Consider the following 18,167-nt stretch of genomic DNA (forward strand, 5'->3'; position numbering starts at 1 on the left):
AGAGCAGTATAAATATTCTGACATAAGTACGAGCGCGAGATATTTATTAAATATTCTTACAGTACCAGACTTCACTCAGCAAACTAGGCAATATTGTTGCATGACACAAATACACTTGAGAAGGTTTATTCAGATAACATCCCACTTTAATAAGTGTATTTGTGTCATGCAACAATATTGCCTAGTTTGCTGAGTGAAGTCTGGTACACAGCGCCAAACTCACTGGCCAATTTTTTTGAACTGATGTGCTACACCAATACCACATATTGAAGTGGGGTGTTATTTAACAGTATAATTTTCTAAGAGTGTGATTTAGTCCTGCAAAAAATTTGGCCTCTCGCTGTGTAAACAGTGCTACACACAGTGACAACAGTTACTGGCCAATTATTTGTAGAACTGGTGTAATAAACCTGTGCCCCCCCCAATGCCACATATTGAATTGAGGTGTTATTTAACAGCATACTTTTCTAAGATTGTATTTTAGTCCTGCAAACATTTGGCCTCTTTGCTGTGTTAACTCTGCTACACACAGTGACAACAGTTACTGGCCAATTATTTGTAGAACTGACGGACCGGCAGATAGGGAGGAGAGGCAGGCAGAACTTGCATTGTAGAAGAGGTAAAAAGCAGACTGCAAATGTATCAGGAGCGAGCCATCAACCATGTACAGTCACATCTCCAGCTTCCAGGACGCTGGCACATGGTTCCGCAGTGTGGGCTTTTATTAATGTGTCCGTTGCTGACACCAGTGTTGCCATCTGCAGCCTTTGCAGTCAACGCATAAGTCGCGGTAAGCCCAACACTCACCTAGGGACAACCGCCTTAAGAAGGCACCTGAAATCCCATCACCAAGCCCAGTGGGAACAAAACCTTCAGAAGCCACACTCCATGCTTTCACCGTCCAGCCTCTTCTCCTTCTCCCCCTCCCCCTTCTCCTTCTCCTGTCTCCTCACAGTTGTTCAACACTCCACCTTCCATGATGCCGTCGTCACGTTTTTCTGGAAAAAGGCAGGCTTCTGTGGCTCAAATGTTGGAGCGTAAAAAAAGGTGTCAGCTTGTAATGTTCCGGTACCTTTGGTACCCTAAATTACTCTTTTCACAAGTGTATGCGCCCCACCATTCTCTTTTGGAAAGGTGCGCATACACCTTTAAGACTGAAGCTGTCATCACTCAGCGCCGGACTAGATGGCTATTTAAATCGCCGGTTCTCACTCACATGTGTTCGTTCAAACACCCTTACCTGGATGCTAACTTGGCTTGAAGCTTTCGTGCTTGCAAGCATACCTCGCTGACGGAACCTCGCTGCGCTGATCCCTGCATCCCGCTTCCGGATCATCCGCTCCTCCTGAACCAACCTTCGGCTGTATTGCTATTAGTGCTAAGTACCCCGCAGGGGAACCCTCTATAAACTTATACTAAGCTTACACTATCTAGCTCTGCATAGTAAAGACTATTTATCACATCTGCATATCTAGATTGCTAGCTCTTAAGACTACTGCTACTTATTCCTGCACTGGGTTGATCTCTCTTGTATGTCCACCTGCTACTCTGTCATCTGCTACCATACATGATTGCTAAACCTACCTGCATCCATCTGCTACTGTCTTACCTTCAAGTGTCTGTCACCTACCACCTCCACTCAACCTGTCTCTTAAATCTTCATCACTGTGTTACTACATACATAAAGTCACTCTAGGAACCAGCTTGTTGAGTGTGTGTATTTACTAGCTGAATTAAGACCTTCCACACATGATGAGTCATTGAGGTTGGGAATGGTATCTCAGCATCTCTCTTACATGACTACTGAAGTGGAATATTTCTGCAGCTGAAAATCCACACCATACATGAAACGCAGGAGCGTTACAGATTGAACGAACCCACAAATGGATTCAGCAGAAATAACCACTCAGGTGACACAATTAAAACAGCAAGTAACTGCGTTAATACACGCACTTGCTGAATTAAAAGAAGACAATCAGGCTCTGTCGCAGCAGGTAATTAGACTGACACAACTTACCTCTGCTCAGTCCCCTGAACCCAAGATAAATCCCCCTTTGGTATTTACAGGCGATCGCAAAAAATTTCGCGAATTTAAAAACGCATGTGAGTTACTTTTTTTGCTAAAACCTCGTACCTACCTTACTGATCACATTAAGGTTTGTACTATTATTTCTTACCTAACAGGCGATCCTCGAGCCTGGGCAGACTCTCTTTTTGAGAAAAACAACCAGCTTCTCAACTCCTATGCCTTGTTCCTAGCAGAACTCACTAGCCTATATGATGACCCCAATAGGCAGAGTACTGCTGATCTTCAATTAAGATCTTTGAAACAAGGAAGGAGGCCTGTAGAAGACTGTCGCGGAATTCAAGAGATGGACCCTTGATTCAGAATGGAATGATGCATCTCTGAAAACCCAATTTAGGCTTGGCCTATCAGAAGCCGTTAAGGACGAGCTCGCCCGAGCGGATCTACCAAAAACCCTGGATGCATTAATACAACTCAGTATTACCATAGATAGAAGACTACGAGAAAGAAAGGCTGAGAAAATGGGAATGCCATTATCCGTTTCCTCTCGGATTCCGGCCGTTAACCCCGTTCCTATGGAGGTAGGAACCATACGCCCACCGCTATCAACTATGGAAAAAGCCAAAAGACGATATGAAAATCTCTGCTTGTACTGTGCATCCCCGGATCACAAGATAAATGTCTGTCCCCTAGTCAACAAAAAGAAGGGTGAGTGTTCACATGTCCTCCTAGGGGGATTGACAACTTCATTCACTAACCCTTACATTTTTGTTTGTTTGACATTACAGTGGGACCAGAACAGGATTACTACTAAGGCCATGATTGACACAGGATCTTGTGGAAATTATATTGATATATGTTTTGCTGCTTCAAATAAAATTCCTATTATTTCTAAACTTAAACCTGTCTCAGTAAGTCTTATTACCGGTTTTCCGTTATCCTCTGGTCCAATCACCGATCAGACACAAGCACTTCTAGTCACTATTAACGAGTCTCATAGGGAGACTACTACCTTCGATTTAATACCTTCACCCCACTTTCCCATTGTGTTGGGACTTCCCTGGTTACACACACCAACCAACCATAGATTGGAAGGAACGGTCCCTCGCCTTCCTCTCTTGCTATTGCCAGGATACGTGTAACCTCCCGTCTTCCGGTAAGATTCTGTCTATGGTGACAGATGAGATTGCACCACTATGTTATCAGGATCTTTCTGAGGTTTTTCTTGAGAAAAATGCTCAAGCATTACCTCCTCATCGAGACTATGATTGTAGCATTGATCTACTCCCAAATAGCAAATTGCCGTTCGGTCATGTTTATCCTCTTTCACAGGGTGAACTTCCCATCTCAAAACCTATTTGGATGAGAATTTGGAAAAAGGTTTTATTAGACCTTCCACTTCTTCCACAGCAGCAGGACTCTTTTTTGTTCGCAATAAGGACTCAAGTCTCAGACCTATCATCGACTACAGGAAATTGAATGCTATCACAATAAAAGATTGCTATCCTCTACCGCTTATCCCTGAGCTCATTGAGCAGGTGCGTGGAGCTACCTATTTTTCAAAATTGGACCTGAAAGGAGCATACAATCTCATTCGAATCCGTGATGGACACGAGTGGAAGACTGCATTCAGAACCAGATACGGATTGTTCGAATATCTTGTGATGCCATTCGGGCTATGCAACGCCCCTGCAGTTTTCCAACGATTTATAAACGATATTTTTAAAGACTTACTAGATGTCTGTGTTGTGGTATATCTGGACGATATACTTATATACTCACGATCCCTGTCTGAACACATAAGACATGTAAGACTTGTACTATCGAGATTGCTTGCACATAACCTTTATGTGAAACTGAAGAAATGCTTGTTTCATAAAGACGAGGTACTCTTTCTAGGCTACATCATATCCAAAACAGGAATCGAGATGGACATGAGTAAAATATCCTGCATTCAGGATTGGCCTACACCAACCACACGCAAGGCGCTACAGCGATTCCTGGGATTTTCAAATTTCTACAGGAAGTTCATTAAAAACTTTTCTGCTATTGTGAGACCCCTCACACAGCTCACTAGCATAAAAAAAACATTCAAATGGTCAGAAGAAGCCAATAAAGCTTTTCACTTGTTAAAGACAAGGTTTACTTCCGCTCCCATATTACGCCATCCAGACCCATCCCTCCAATACATTCTGGAGGTAGATGCGTCAAACATGGCAGTAGGAGCAATACTCTCCCAACGACCAACCCACACTTCACCACTTCATCCAGTCGCCTTTTTTTCTAAATCCCTAAGCAGTCCCGAGATAAATTACCCCGTGGGTGAAAAGGAACTGCTTGCTATAAAATTGGCTCTGGAGAATTGGCGACATTTACTCGAAGGCACCCAATTACCAATAATTATATACACGGACCATAAAAACCTCCAATATCTTCAGACTAGCAAAACTCTCTCGCACCGACAGGTACGATGGTCACTATTCTTTCTAAGGTTTAACTTCCTAGTGACTTACACACCTGCAGATAAGAACAAAAAGGCGGATGCACTATCACGACTAACTGAAGAAAACTACTTTGAAATCCCTTCCGTTCCTATAATACCTCACAAACGCATTATTGGAGTTGTCCGTTCCTTGAAGGAAGAGGTTTTGCATGGTATAAGTTTGGATTCACCCCCACCACAACTAAATACTGATGCAGAAGGCTTCCTCTACTACAACGACAAACTTTACATACCACCTACCCTACGCACCAAGATCTTGGAATTATCTCATGATGTGCCTATGGCAGGACATATGGGTATGACAAAGACTCTTAATTTTATTTCCCGGCAATTCTGGTGGCCTGATATGAAAACATCTATACAAAAATTCGTCTCTTCATGCAATGTCTGTGCCAGGTCCAAAATTGACACTACGAGACCATCCGGTCTACTATGCAGTCTACCAATACCCCAAACTCCATGGGAAGTTTTGTCCTTGGACTTCATTGTAGAATTGCCTCTTTCCAAAGGATTTAATACCATCTTGGTGTCAGTGGACCATCTGACAAAGATGGCACATTTCATTGCTATTCGCAGACTACCTTCGTCCAAACAAACGGCAGAACTCCTGATGAAACATGTCTTTAGATTACATGGTATCCCAAAAACTCTTCTGTCTGACTGTGGATCCCAATTTATTTCTAAGTTCTGGCAAGAACTATGTCACATACTACGGATCGAGCGGAAGCTCACTTCTCCTTACCATCCGCAGACCAACGGACAGACTGAAAGAGTCAACCAATGCATCGAGCAGTATTTACGTTGTTACACTTCTTACCAACAGGATGATTGGGTGGATCTTCTCCCTCTGGCAGAATTTGCCTACAACAACGCAACCCACAGTACAACCAAGCAGAGTCCGTTCTACTTGAACTATGGGTTTCATCCCTCTATTCTTCTACCACGCATCCTTCCTTCAAACAACCCAGTAGCCTCAGACTATCTTACCCAAATAAAGGATTCTCTGGGTTTATTAAATACTACCATTGCACACGCTCACAGTCAACAAAAGAAGTACTATGATCTTCGCAGAAGACCTTCTTCACAGTACACTATCGGGGACCTCGTTTGGCTCTCAACAAAAAAATTAAGACTGAAGATCCCTAGCAAAAAGCTTGGACCTCTGTTCTTGGGACCTTTCCCAATCAAAAAACTTATTGGAAAAGCTGCAGTACAGCTTACATTGCCAATAGACCTAAAAATCCATCCCATTTTCCATGTGTCGCTACTGAAGCCCCATGTTCCGGACCAAGGAATAAGGCCTAATATTCCACCTCCGCCTCCTGTACAAGTTGAAGGTGGAGAAGAATACGAGATAAAAGAGATTCTGGATTCTCGTATCTACAGAAGAAGACTTCAGTACTTGGTTAGATGGAAGAACTATGGGCCCCAAGACGACACCTGGCTAAACACCTCTGAAATACATGCCCCTAGATTAATCCGCAATTTTCATGCGAGATACCCAGACAAACCAGCTCCAGAGGCCTTCAGGAGCCGGCCTTAAGGGGGGGGGTATTGTAATGTTCCGGTACCTTTTGGTACCCTAAATTACTCTTTTCACAAGTGTATGCGCCCCACCATTCTCTTTTGGAAAGGTGCGCATACACCTTTAAGACTGAAGCTGTCATCACTCAGCGCCGGACTAGATGGCTATTTAAATCGCCGGTTCTCACTCACATGTGTTCGTTCAAACACCCTTACCTGGATGCTAACTTGGCTTGAAGCTTTCGTGCTTGCAAGCATACCTCGCTGACGGAACATCGCTGTGCTGATCCCTGCATCCCGCTTCCGGATCATCCGCTCCTCCTGAACCAACCTTCGGCTGTATTGCTATTAGTGCTAAGTACCCCGCAGGGGAACCCTCTATAAACTTATACTAAGCTTACACTATCTAGCTCTGCATAGTAAAGACTATTTATCACATCTGCATATCTAGATTGCTAGCTCTTAAGACTACTGCTACTTATTCCTGCACTGGGTTGATCTCTCTTGTATGTCCACCTGCTACTCTGTCATCTGCTACCATACATGATTGCTAAACCTACCTGCATCCATCTGCTACTGTCTTACCTTCAAGTGTCTGTCACCTACCACCTCCACTCAACCTGTCTCTTAAATCTTCATCACTGTGTTACTACATACATAAAGTCACTCTAGGAACCAGCTTGTTGAGTGTGTGTATTTACTAGCTGAATTAAGACCTTCCATACATGATGAGTCATTGAGGTTGGGAATGGTATCTCAGCATCTCTTACATGACTACTGAAGTGGAATATTTCTGCAGCTGAAAATCCACACCATACATGAAACGCAGGAGCGTTACACAGCTCAACCCATGTGAGCTCATGTTTGCGGCCTAAACAGCCCGCCACCAACTTGTGTATACTGTGAACGCCTACTGTACCTCTAGCAATCATATACTACGTTCTTTGCTGTCAGTTCAACCCATGTGAGCTCATTTTTGCGGCCTAAACAGCCCGCCACCAATTTGTGTATTTACAAATGATAAACCAGTGCCCCCCCAATACCACATATTGAAGTGGGGTGTTATCAATCTGAGTATACTTTCATAAGTGTATTTGTGTCCTGCAACAATATTACCTCCTCTGCTGAGTTAAGTCTGGTACACACAGTGCCAAACTCACTGGCCAATTTTTTGAACAACTGGTGTGATAAACCAGTGGCCCCCCAATAGAACATATTGAAGAGGGGTGTTATTTAACAGTATACTTTTCTAAGATTGTATTTTAGTCCTGCAAAAATTTGCCCTCTTTTGCTGTGTTAACTGTGCTACAAACATTGACACATCTTGTGATATGTATGCGTTCCTCGGTCATGCGATCAAGGGCGAATACAAATGCGCAAAATGTAAGCAAGTTGCTTCCCTGGAAGCTCAGATCCTGAATCTAGGGAAGCAGCTGGTAACACTGAAATGAATGTCCATACCGGAGGAGAGCCAGGATCGTACCAGTCAGGTGCAGGCAGGGGTCTGCACAGAGGTGGGCGGAGTATTGGAGGTGCAGGCATCAGAGTAGAGGGGTGACAGTTAGGAGGGGTAGAAGGGGACAAGGCAAGGAGGCTGATCCTGGGCTGGAGCACCCCAATAGATACGCCCCATTGTGTGATGTTGGGGAAACCAGTCGGGGACCAGCATTGCTGGAGCAGAGCGACGCCCCTAGCTGCCAGGGGAAGAACTTCTCCAGTGAGGCTGTGAGAAAGGGAAAGGAAAGGCAGGTGCTGGTGGTAGGGGACTCAATTATTAGGACAGACAGTGTAATCTGTCCCAAAGACCGTGTGCGCCGAACAGTCTGTTTGCCAGGGGCTCGGGTTCGGCAAATCGCGGATCGGGTGGACAGATTATTGGGTGGGGCTGGGGAAGACCCAGCTGTCATCGTACACGTGGGTACCAATGACATAGGCAGAGGAAGATGGAGAGTCCTAAAGATTTTAGGGACTTAGGAGCTAAGTTGAGGAGTAGGACCTCCAAGGTAGTATTTTCCGAAATACTACCTGTACCTCGAGCCACACCAGAGAGGCAGCGGGAGACTAGGGAAGTTGACAAGTGGCTGAGGAGCTGGTGTAGTAAGGAGGGTTTCGGGTTCCTGGAGAACTGGGCCGACTTCTCAGTCGGCCACCGGCTCTTTGGTAGGGACGGATTGCACCTAAATGGGGAGGGTGCAGCCGTACTGGGTGAGAGGATGGCCATAAAGTTAGAGGGGCTTTTAAACTAGGTGACGGGGGGGAGGGTACAGATGTAGAATTAGCCAGTGGAAAGCAAGATTCAGAGAGCAGAAATGGGGGCATTAGCGGTAGGGTGTTCGGAGCTCCTATACCCAGGGTGGGTATGGGGAAAAATCAAGAGAGCAGCCTAAAAACATCAAATGAGGATATATGTAACCAGACAAAATTAAGAGGTTTGTTTACCAATGCCAGAAGCCTGGCCAACAAGATGAGAGAGCTGGAGTTACTGATGTTTGAGGAGGACTTAGATTTTGTGGGGATAACAGAGACTTGGTTTGACAGCTCTCATTACTGGATGGCGACAATTCTGGGGTATTCCCTTTTTTACAGAGATAGAGAAGGTAAAAAAGGGGGAGGGGTGTGTCTGTATATTAAGAACAGTATACAGATAAATATGAGGGATGATCTTAATAATGGAGCTAAGGACGAGGCAGAATCCCTATGGGTAGAGCTTCAAAGGGAAGGCACGGTGGGGAAGGTAATTTTGGGCGTATGCTATAGGCCCCCCAACCAGAGGGAGGAGGGGGAGGCGGACCTCATTTTACAGATAGGATTGGCAGCAAGGATGGGAAATGTCATTATAATGGGGGACTTTAATTATCCTGATATAGACTGGGCAGAAGGAACCGCACACTCAGCCAAGGCTAGGCAGTTCCTAAATCTTTTGCAGGACAATTTTATGGGTCAGATGGTGAATGCACCGACAAGAAACAATGCGGTACTTGACCTACTGATTAACAACAATACAGACCTGCTCACGGATATAGAAGGAAACAGTGACCATAGGTCAATAAGTTTCAGTATTAATTACAGTAATAGGAAGCACAGGGGTAATATAAGGACACTGAATTTAAAAAAAGCCAATTTCCCAAAACTGCGCTCGCTGCTAGAAAATATCAAATGGGATAGAACCCTGGGAACAAAGAACACGGAGGAAAAATGGGAGTGCTTCAAGAGCATACTTAACAAGGGGATTGGCCAGTGCATTCCAAAGGGAAATAAATTTAAAAGAGCAAAATTAAACCCTGGGTGTTTAAACTCCAACATAAAAATGCATATTAGTGCTAAAGAAAAGGCCTTCAAAAAATACAAGACTGAGAGGTCATTGGCAGCATTTAAGCATTACAAAGAGTGTAATAAGAAATGTAAAGATGAAATCAGGGCGGCTAAAATCGAACACGAGAGACATATAGCGGAGGAGAGTAAAAAGAACCCCAAGAAATTCTTTAAGTATATAAACAGTAAGAAGGCGAGGCCAGAACACATTGGCCCCATAAAGGATGGCAAAGGAAATATGGCCACTGAGGACAGAGAAAAGGCGGAAGTGTTAAATAATTTCTTCTCTTCATAAAAGAATCGGGGGGCTACACGAACCTAGCTTATAAGGCCGAACTAAACAACACACCTCAGGAAATACCGCCATGGCTAACAGAAGATAGACTTAAAACTAAACTAGAGAAACTTAACATAAATAAATCACCGGGACCGGATGGCTTGCACCCGAGGGTTCTTAAAGAGCTCAGCCAGGTGATTGCCAGACCATTATTCTTGATCTTTAAGGATAGTTTACAGACGGGTATGGTGCAGCTGATTGGAAAAAAGCCAACGTGGTACCAATATTTAAAAAAGGGGCAGAGGTGTATCCCGGGTAACTATAGGCCGGTCAGCCTAACATCTGTAGTCTGCAAGATTTTGGAGGGGATGTTAAGGGACCACATACAAGACTTTAGTAATGAAAATTGTATTATTAGTAGTAATCAGCATGGATTCATGAAAAATCGTTCTTGCCAAACCAATCTATTAACCTTCTACGATGAAGTGAGCTGCCACCTAGATAAAGGAAAGCCTGTGGATGTGGTGTATCTGGACTTTGCAAAGGCCTTTGACACCGTTCCCCACAAACGCTTACTGTACAAACTAAGGAAGGTAGGTATGGACCATAAGGTGAGTACCTGGATAGAGAACTGGCTCCAGGGGAGAGTCCAGAGGGTGATGATTAATGGGGAGTACTCGGATTGGGCGGGTGTGGAAAGTGGGGTCCCCCAGGGTTCTGTCCTGGGACAAATCCTGTTTAATTTATTCATAAATGATCTAGAGGAGGGGATATCTAGTACAATCTCAGTATTTGCGGATGATACTAAAAAATATCTTCTATGCAGGATGTGGAAACCTTACAAGCGGACCTGAACAAAATAACAGGGTGGGCAACTACATGGCAGATGAGGTTTAATGTTGAAAAATGTAAAGTAATGCACTTGGGTACCAGAAAGCAAGCTACTCACTAGGGGGGAACCTCTGGGTGAGTCTAGGATGGAAAAAGACTTGGGGGTACTGGTAGACAACAGGCTTGGCAGTGGCATGCAATGCCAAGCCGCTGCAAGCAAAGCCAACAGAATACTGGGATGTATAAAAAGGGCATTCATTCCAGAAATAGATTCTCCCGCTCTACAAGACTCTGGTCCGGCCACATCTGGAGTTTGCTGTCCAGTTCTGGGCACCGGTTCTCAGGAAGGATGTGCTGGAACTGGAAAGGGTCCAGAGAAGGGCAACAAAAATAATTAGGGGAATGGAGGACATCAGCTATGAGGAAAGACTACAAGCACTGAACCTATTCTCTCTGGAGAAGAGACGATTGAGGGGGGATATGATATCAATGTACAAATACTGTACTGGCGACCCTAGCATAAGGAACAAACTATTCAGAGAAAGGAGATACAATAAGACACGTGGCCACTCACTAAAACTAGAGGAAAGGCGGTTTAACCTTAAAGTGCGTAAGGGGTTCTTCACTGTAAGAGCGGTAAGGATGTGGAATTCTCTTCCACAAGCAGTCGTATCAGCAGGGAGCATTGATAGTTTCAAAAAACTATTAGATGGGCACCTTAGAGACCACAACATACAGGGGTATACAATGTGCGGTTAAAAGCAAACACACACATCATAGGTTGAACTGGATGGACTGATGTCTTTTTTTCAACCTCACTAACTATGTAACTATGTAACAGATACTGGCCAATTATTTGTAGAACTGGTGTGATAAACCTGTGGACCACCAATACCACAGATTGAAGCGGGGTGTTATCTAAACAGACACATGGTCTAGCAAACACGGGCAGGGAAGGTATATCACTTTTACTGCCCTCTGGATGAACCTTCTAACGGCCGTTAAGCATGCAACCCGTGGCACCCGTGTAGATTTAGTTGTACCGCCACGGATTGCAAGCTGGCCTGCCTCTTCTTCTCCTCCATCCATCCTCCCTCTCCTCCTCGACTGACTCCTCCTCTTCCGCTGCTACTGTCTCTTCTCCTGCACCACACAAGATCCCCAGAACCTATTCCACATGCCAGGTGAGACGTTGCCATGCTGTGCTGTGTCTGTTGTGCCTGGAAGCCAAGAGCCACACCGGTCCTGCACTCCTTTAAGCTTTGCGTTCACAGGAAGATCAGTGGCTGACACCGCTGAATTTGTCAGTTGGTAAGGTGGTGTGCGACAACGGTGCCAATCTGCTGAGCGTGCTGAAACAGGGCAAAATAACACGCGTGCCATGCATGGCACACGTCCTGAACTTGGTGGTGCAGCGATTCTTTGCCAAATACCCTGGGGTCCAGGACGTCTTGCGGCAGGCCAGGAAAATCTCGGGCCATTTCCGAAGATCTTACACAGCCATGGCTCGCCTTGCTGAGATTCAGTGGCGACACAACCTTCCCCTCAGGCGTCTTATTTGTGACTGCCCGTGTGACTCGCACATCTGTAAAATGGGTCCGCATCCATTCCACAATTTGACGGAACCTTTACAGACCCATTGTTTTTCATTTCCAGTCTGAAAAATTAGGCATTCACAGGATAAAGAAGTAAGAGTCGGCCATTCCAGGCCCCAAAAATTAGCCCACATACGTTTACCTGACAGCTAAGAACGTAGTATTCTGTGGCTGAAAGTACATTAGGCATTCACAGGTAACAGAAGTAAGTGTTGGGCTGTATAGGCCCCAAAAATTAGCCCACATGGGTTTACCTGACAGCTAAGTATGTAGTATTCTATGGCTGAAGGTACATTAGGCATTCACACAGTATACAGAAGTAAGTGTTGGCCTGTATAGGCTGCAAAAATTAGCTCACATGGTTTGAACTAACAGCAAAAAACTTAGTTTTTGATGGCTATAGGTAGAGTAGGCGTTCACAGTATACACAAGTTGGTGGCGGGCTGTTTAGGCCACAAACATGAGCTCACATGGGTTGAACTGACAGTAAAGAACGTAGTATATGATTGCTAGAGGTACAGTAGGCGTTCACAGTATACACAAGTTGGTGGCGGCCTGTTTAGGCCGCAAACATGAGCTCACATGGGTTGAACTGACTGCAAAGAACGTAGTATATGATTGCTACAGGTACAGTAGGCGTTCACAGTATACACAAGTTGGTAGTGGCCTGTTTAGGCCGCATACATGAGCTCACATGGGTTGAACTGACAGTAAAGAACGTAGTATATGATGGCTAGAGGTACAGTAGGCATTCACAGTATACACAAGTTGGTGGCGGGCTGTTTAGGCCGCAAACATGAGCTCACATAAGTTGTACTGACACCTTTTTGTACGCTCCAACATTTGAGCCACAGAAGCCTGCCTTTTTCCAGAATAACGTGACGACGGCATCATGGAAGGTGGAGTGTTGGACAACTGTGAGGAGTCAGGAGAAGGGGGAGGAGAAGGAGAAGAGGCTGGACGGTGAGAGCATGGAGTGTGGTTTTGTGGGTTCTGACAGTTTTGCTCCCACTGGGCTTGGTGATGGGATTTCAGGTGTCTTCTTAAGGCGGTTGTCCCTAGGTGAGTGTTGGACTTACCGCGACGTATGCGTTCACTGCAAAGGCTGCAGATGGCAACACTGGTTTCAGCAAAGGACACATTAATAAAGGCCCACACTGCGGAGCCATGTGCCGGCGTCCTGGGAGCGCCATATGTGACTGTACATGGTTGATGGCTTGCGCCTGATACATTTGCAGTCTGCTTTATACCTCTTCTGCAATGCAAGTTCTGCCTGCCTCTCCTCCCTATCTGCCGGTCCGTCAGTCTGCCAGTTCTACAAAATAATTGGCCAGTAACTGTTGTCACTGTGTGTAGCAGAGTTAACACAGCAAAAGAGGCCGAATGTTTGCAGGACTAAAATACACTCTTAGAAAATTATACTGTTAAATAACACTCCACTTCAATATGTGGCATTGGTGTAGCACACCAGTTCAAAAAATTGGCCAGTGAGTTTGGCGCAGTGTGTACCAGACTTCACTCAGCAAACTAGGCAATATTGTTGCATGACGCAAATACACTTGAACAAGTTTACTCAGATAACACCCCACTTCCACACCAGTTATAATTAGAGTTGAGCGGACACCTGGATGTCCGTGTTCGGCGGGTTCGGCCTTGAACTTGAAAAAAAGTCCGGGTCCGTGTCCCGGACTTTTTCCGAACTTTACCCGGACACCGAACCCCATTGAAGTCAATGGGGACCCGAACTTTCAGGCACTAAAATGGCTCTAAAACACCAATGGAAAGGGCTAGAGTGCTGCAAATGGCAGCAAAATGTAGTTAAGAGCATGGCGAGTGCTCTGCAAACAAATGTGGATAGGGAAATAACTTAAAACAACAAAAAAAAAAAAAAAACAGAAAAATAAAACAATGTTCTTCATCTGTGAAGGACGAGGCCCATATGGAGTAGGAGGGAGGTTGAGGTGGTGGTGGATGTGGCGGTGTCATAGGCGTGCGCACAGGGTGTGCCTGGGCACACCCTAATCACCTAGGGCACATTAGCATTATTGCTCTGTTTGCCAGTGAGGAGATGGGAAAGATTTCCCTCGGACCTGCTCTGCCATAAGAGAAGTGCCACACACTTCTATTTCCCTTTGCCAGCAGGGAGAGTAATGTATGGGGGCCATGTAAATGTAGGCAAACACATGCATGTGTATTTAAACTTTGGGGTGCACACCCTAATGCAATAGGCTGCGCACACCTATGGGCGGTGTAGGTGGAAGCAGCGGTGGAGGAGGACGAGGTAGCCAACACTGCTTTTTTTTCAGTCATTTTAAATGAGGGTACACCCCAAAAGAGTGAGAAAGAGCAAAAATAGAACAATGGCTGGGTAAGGTCGGTATCCATCTGTATTCTGCACAAGGTATGGAAAAGTCCCGTGGGATCCATGCCTGGTTCATTTTAATGAACGTGAGCTTGTCCACATTGTCTCTGGACAGGCGGCTGCGCTTGTCTGTGATAACGCCCCCCAGCCGTGCTTAATACACTGGCTGCAGGGCACGCCAGCACCTCCAAGGCGTAAAGGGCAAGCTCAGGCCATGGGCCCAATTTGGAGACCCAGAAGTTGAAGGGGGCAGACCCGTCATTCACTACTTGTAGGCGTGTGCACACATGCTGCTCCACCATGTTGGTGAAATGCTGCCTCCTGCTAAGACGTTCCATATGAGCTGCTTGTGCTGCTGTTTGTTGTGGCGTGCTGACAAAGCTTTTCCACATTTCGGCCATGCTAACCCTGCCTTCTGAGGTGCTGGCGGTGCCCTGGTTGCGTTGGCGAACTCTTCCTCCTCCTCCTCCTCCTCTGCCTTGGCCTTGTGCTTCCACTGTGGCCCCGCTGTCAGGTGGGAATGCCAGCAGCATCGCGTCTACCAGCGCGCACTTGTACTCGCGCATCTTGCGATCGCGCTCCAGTGAGTGAATTAAGGACGGTACGTTGTCCTTGTAACGGGGATCCAGCAGCGTGGCCACCCAGTAATCAGCACAAGTTAGAATGTTGGCAACTCGTCGTTCGTTGTGGAGACACTGCAGCATGTAATCGCTCATGTGTGCCAGGCTGCCCAGAGGCAACGAAAGGCTGTCCTCTGTGGGAGGTGTATCGTCTGTATCCCCCCAGCCACGCACCAGTGATATCCATGAGCTGGCCTGGGTGCCACCCTGCTGTGAACATGGTTCCATCTCCTCCTCCATCTCTTCCTCCTCATCCTCCAGAACTGTGCCCCTGATGGACAATTGTGTCCCTGGCGTTTGTGAGTGCAGGAACCCACCCTCGGAGCCCCTTGCGAATGACTGCCCTGAAAGCCTTGGAAATGTTACCTCTTCATTCTCCTCCTCCTCTTCCTCGTCCTGTGCCACATCCTCTTCCATCATTGCCCGAATTGTTTTTTGAAGGAGGCCTAGAAGTCGGATAGTTAAGCTGACAACGGCGTCATCGGCACTGGCCATGTTGGTGGAGTACTCAAAACAGTGCAACAAGGCACACAGGTCTCGCATGGAGGCCCAGTTATTGGTGGTGAAGTGGTGCTGTTCCGCAGAGCGACTCACGCGTGCGTGCTGCAGCTGAAACTCCACTATGGCCTGCTGCTGCTCGCACAGTCTTTCCAGCATGTGCAAGGTGGAGTTCCACCTTGTGGGCACGTCACATATGAGGCGGTGAGCGGGAAGGCCGAAGTTACGCTGCAGCGCTGACAGGCGAGCAGCAGCAGGGTGAACGCCGAAAGTGCGCAAGGACGGCCCGCACTTTCTGCAGCAGCTCTGACATATCGGGGTAATTTTTAAGGAACCTCTGCACCACCAAATTCAGCACATGCGCCAGGCCAGGGATGTGCGTCAAACCGGCTAGGCCCAGAGCTGCTATGAGATTTCGCCCATTATCGCACACCACCAGGCCGGGCTTGAGGCTCGCTGGCAGCAACCACTCATTTGTCTGCTGCTCCATGCTCCTCCACAACTCTTGTGCGGTGTGTGGTTTTTCCCCCAAACAGGCAAGTTTTAAAACTGCCTGCTGTCGTTTACCCCTGGCCGTGCTGAAGTTGGTGGTGAAGGTGTTACGCTGACCGGATGAGGAGGCGGTAGAGGATGAGGAAGCGGAGTAGGAGGAGTTAGGAACAGGAGGCAAACTGAAGCGCCTTGCAATCCTCGGTGGTGGAAGGACATGCGCCAAATTGCTATCCGCCTCAGGCCCAGCCGCCACTGCATTTACCCAGTGTGCCGTTATAATGCCCCTGACCGTGCTTACTGGTCCACGTATCGGTAGGTTAGCTTGGAAGAAAGAAGAGACAGAGGGGATATGATAGAAACATTTAAATACATAAAGGGAATCAACTCGGTAAAGGAGGAGAGCATATTTAAAAGAAGAAAAACTACCACAAGAGGACACAGTTTTAAATTAGAGGGGCAAAGGTTTAAAAGTAATATGAGGAAGTATTACTTTACTGAGAGAGTAGTGGATGCATGGAATAACCTTCCTGCAGAAGTGGTAGCTGCAAATACAGTGAAGGAGTTTAAGCATGCATGGGATAGGCATAAGGCTATCCTTCATACAAGATAGGGCCAGGGACTATTCATAGGATTCAGATATATTGGGCAGACTAGATGGGCCAAATGGTTCTTATCTGCCGACACATTCTATGTTTCTATGTTTCTATGACCTTGGCACAGATAGCGTTGCGCAGTGCACACCTGATTTTTTTTTTTTCCCCCACTTGGTGGTGCAGGGAAGGGATGGCTTGCCTGGAAAAGTAGTGGCGGCTGGGCACGACGTACTGTGGGACAGCCACCGACAAGACTTTTAAAACTGTGTGTCTCCACCAGATGGAATGACAGCATTTCAAAGGCCAAGAATTTTGAAATGCTGGCATTCAGGGCCAGGGATCGCGGGTGGGTAGGGGGGTACTTCCTCAAGTGTTTGGGAGATGGAAAGCTGAACGCTTCCACGGGACATTGTGGAGATGGTTGGTGACCCAGGTGGTGGTGTTGCTGACAGATCGTCTGTTTGCGGGGTGGCAGGTGCCGGTATCACTACAGATGTGGATGGAGAGGCCGAGACTGCAGCAGAAGAGGAAGCAGGAGGAGCCAGAGACCTTTCTTGGTTTTGAAGGTGTCTACTCCACTGCAGCTCGTGCTTTGCACTTAGATGCCTGATCATGCAGGTTGTGCTCAGGTTGAGAAGGTTTATGCCTCGCTTCAGGCTCTGATTGCACAGGGTGCAAACCACTCGTGTCCTGTCATCAGCACATTTTCTGAAGAACTTCCACGCTAGAGAACTCCTTTGAGCTGGCTTTGGTGCGCTCGTTCCCTTGCTGCGTTAGGCAGTAGCAGGCGTAGTGTCTAGGGCACGGCGGCTCCGCTTCTGCACCCTGCTCCCTCTTCTGCTGTGCTGGTGGCTCTGTGCGACCACCGCCTCTTCCTCCAAACTACTCAGGTAACCTGCATGACCTTCATTCCATGTGGGGTCGAGGACCTCATCGTCCTCCACATCTTCCACCCAGTCTTCACCCCTGCCCTCCTTGTCGGTCTCCACAATTCTGAATGCCGCAGCAGTTGGCACCTGCGTTTCGTCATCATCGGAGACGTGCTGCGATGGTCCTTCCATGTACTCATCTTGAGAAATAAGTGGTTGGGCATCGCTGCACTTAATCTCTTCCACTTCTGGGGCAGGGCTAGGTGGATGGCCCTGGGAAACCCTGCTGACAGAGTCCTCAAAAAGAAGAGACTGCTGTATGACTTGGGGCTCAGACTGCTTGCCTGATTTGCAAGGGGGTGAGGTGAAAGACGGTTGGACATTGGCTGCAGGTGCATACTCTGACCTTTCTGCAGTAGACTGGGTGGGAGACAATGTGAAGGAACTGGAGGCACTGTCAGCAACCCAATCTACTATCGCCTGTACTTCTGGCCTCATCACTTCTAGAGGCGCATTATGCCATACCAAATACTGCTGCAGGTTCTGTCGCCTACTCACACTTGAGGAAGGTGTTTCACTTGTACGTGTAGCTGGCACAAATCGACCACGTCCTCTCCTTGCAACAGGAGCTCTACCAGCAGCACCACGACCCAGGCCACGGCCCC

This window comes from Pelophylax lessonae (genome assembly GCF_965119305.1).
Source record: "Pelophylax lessonae genome assembly, chromosome: 10".
Lineage (NCBI taxonomy): Eukaryota > Metazoa > Chordata > Amphibia > Anura > Ranidae > Pelophylax > Pelophylax lessonae.